The sequence below is a fragment of the Tarenaya hassleriana genome, unplaced genomic scaffold, assembly GCF_000463585.1.
Source record: "Tarenaya hassleriana unplaced genomic scaffold, ASM46358v1 Cleome86, whole genome shotgun sequence".
Classification (NCBI taxonomy): Eukaryota; Viridiplantae; Streptophyta; class Magnoliopsida; order Brassicales; family Cleomaceae; genus Tarenaya; species Tarenaya hassleriana.
In genome coordinates this window covers 359,380-362,573 of record NW_010971018.1, presented here as the reverse complement: position 1 = coordinate 362,573, position 3,194 = coordinate 359,380, and the positions used below count along the sequence as shown (strand labels likewise).

The following is a 3,194-nucleotide window of genomic DNA, read 5'->3' as shown; positions in this document are numbered from 1 at the left end:
TTCCTTTGCTTGTGCGATCGCACCATTGTTGTCACAGTACAAGTCAATGGGATCTGCAACAAGTCAATGGGATTTACGCATGGCTCATCTTCGTTTTGCAGGAAGCCAAACGTTTTGACTGCCTCGTCAAATTGAAGATTCCAGCTCCTCGAAGCCTGCTTCACTCCATAAATGGATCTCTGAAGCTTGCACACCTTCCTCGGACTCTTAGGATCAACAAAACCCTCGGGTTGTGTCATGTACACATCCTCGAGCAAATTCCCGTTATGGAATGCGGTCTTGACATCCATCTGCCATATCTCGTAATCATAATATGTAACTATGGATACAGCAGATCCCGATTGCACAGCAGTCAACCAGATAACTCATCATGAAGATATTGACGCTGCTTTTTGCGTACGAGATTTGGAGGTAAAGAAACGGCCGAATCCACTGAGAGATACAAAACTCAGCTCATCAGCTTAGCCTTAAGATTGACAGATCGATGAGAAGCATCTTATTCTCCTTGCAGAGTCCGACAAATTCAGGCATGAACAACATCCTACAACATTCGTATTCTTTATTCTAGTCTTTTGGAATCACTTTTGCCCACTGCCCAGGGAAATCCCTTAGATTTTGTATAGCAATCTAATGTATACGGACTGAACTTTGTTTTTTTTGGAAGTAATACAATCATATTTAAACCAAAAAATAAAAACAAAAACAAGGGATTTTGTTCCAAAATTCACGAGAAACATTGCATCCATTCGTCTTCTTCACTCCACTTTGCCTTCTAGATCTCTTTCGTTTATTTACGTAATCACATTAAACTACAGAAAATCTACTGGGGGTAATGTATCAAATTAAATTACATAAAACAATTTTGGAATTTTAAATTTTCAGTTGAACGTATCGAATTAAATCTTAAATTCGAAAATTAAAAATTATATGACGTGAACTAATTAAAGGAAATCTATAGAAAAGTTGGCCAAAGTATCAAATGAATGACCTAAAATAATATCGGAGATTAAAAATTCGAGAGGATACAAAAGCAAGATGCCAAATGTATAATGTAACAAAGAATTAATAGTAGGGGTCCGTCCACCATAGATGTGCTCGCCTTCATGCTCCACGAACTCATATTCTATCTTGAAATTGCAAACCTTTTTGGATAAATTTGAAATTATATATGTTTTTTTATCTACTATTAAATTACTTTATATTACTCGTTAACTGTTTTGTTATTCCATGTAATTTTTCAACCCTTTTCCCCTCCATTTGAGCCTATAAATTGAGCTCCTCTATCGTTGCCTCCAATCACCAATCAAGCAAAACACACACACACATCTGTTGCATATAAGAGGCTGTTTCAAACAGAGGCTTCGAGGGGGAGAGAGAGATGGTGAAGAAGACAGACTTCCCAGTGATAGACCTGTCGAAGATCAATGGTGAAGACAGAGCCCTAACCATGGCAATGATCCATGATGCTTGTCAGAATTGGGGCTTCTTCGAGGTATATATATACATATACACATGCACATATATATGTACATGTATATACATCAATACACATGTAACGATTAAAACATTGGGAAAAATGAATGATTAAAATTGACGCAGTTGGTGAACCATGGGGTACCACTAGAACTACTGGACAAGATCGAGGAGATGACAAAGGGACACTACAAGAAGAGTTTGGAGGAAAGGTTCCAAGAAATGGTCAAAAGCAGAGGTCTGGATGCCCTTCACACAGAAGTCAACGACGTTGACTGGGAAAGCACCTTCTTCCTCCGTCACCTTCCTGACTCCAATCTCTACGACATCCCTAATCTCTCCGACGATTACAGGTTTGGCCCCGAAAACCCTAAACCCTTACCCAATCATATTTCATATATACTTATATAAAAGTTCTATATATATATATATATGTTTATATGTGTGTGTGAAAGTAAAACATATAACATATACATAACAAATAAAATTACGTACAAAGCCAAGACTAAATGCACTGTGTGTTTTTGGCCATGGTGGAGCATGGTGGTTCCACGTGATTTGTTAATCACATAGTTTCAAAGATTTTTTTTCCCAGTTCGTCGTTTTATATATACTTTATTTCTTGCCAATTATATACAATAATATTTTCTTTATTTACAACCCCAAAAGGTATGGTATTCTAGAAAATAAATATATTTTTTTTGTCTTTTTATGCGGCTCTTTTTGCATCGAGGCAAGAGATGTTAGTACAATTGATGATTTCACGAACCATCAGAATTTGGTACAAATAAAGTAACATCACTATTTAAATTATTGTTAATCATATATATGGAATCTTTCATCAGCAAAAAGAAAAAAAAAATCCCCAACCAACAATATTTTGTCGGGAAACATTATCAATCAAGAAACACAAACAAGGAAATGGCATTATCTTGTTCCCTTTGGTACAAAAAAAAAACTCATTTCTAACACATTTCAATTTTTTTTTTTGCTGTTTATTGCCCTGAAAACATCGGTAGGGTGGCGATGAAGGAGTTTGCGAAACGGCTGGAGAATCTGGCGGAGGAATTGATGGATCTGCTGTGTGAGAATTTAGGGTTAGAGAAAGGATACATGAAGAAGTTGTTCCATGGGACAAAAGGACCAACGTTCGGGACAAAGGTGAGCAGCTATATATCCACCATGTCCTAAACCGGACTTGGTTAAGGGACTTAGGGCCCACACCGATGCCGGTGGAATCATATTGCTGTTCCAAGACGACAAAGTCAGTGGACTCCAGCTCCTTAAAGATGGCAACTGGGTTGATGTTCCTCCCCTCAAACACTCCATTGTTATCAATCTCGGCGATCAACTTGAGGTGACATTTTCATATTATTACAGAATCTGATCTGTCTGCTGGTCCGGCTGACCAACTCTTGGTCCTTAAAACGCGAAAACCGAAAACTGCCCGTAAGTTGGCCCGTCCGTTCCAGGCCTGGAACGGACGTTCTGACTTTCTACGCAGAACGGACGGTCCATTATATAACGTAGAACGGACGGTCTTGACGCCTGGACCGTCCGTTCCAGACCTAGAACGGACGGTCTGGCATATGCGGAACGGTTCGTCCGTTCCTCAGCGGAACGAACGTTCCGGAATGGCTGGACCGTCCGGTCCAGGTCTGGACCGGACGGTCTGGCCATCTGGAACTCTTCCAGATCGCTCCGTCGCTCTTTTCTCGCGT

The 3,194-nt window shown here is 39.6% G+C and overlaps 1 protein-coding gene and 1 pseudogene across 1 annotated transcript in view; both read left to right on the top strand.

The window, feature by feature from the left end:
• LOC109116233 overlaps window positions 1–3,194 on the top strand; it is a 16,691-nt gene that overhangs the window by 8,614 nt on the left and 4,883 nt on the right. The window lies entirely within an intron of this gene.
• LOC104803419 lies at window positions 1,276–2,860 on the top strand (annotated as a pseudogene).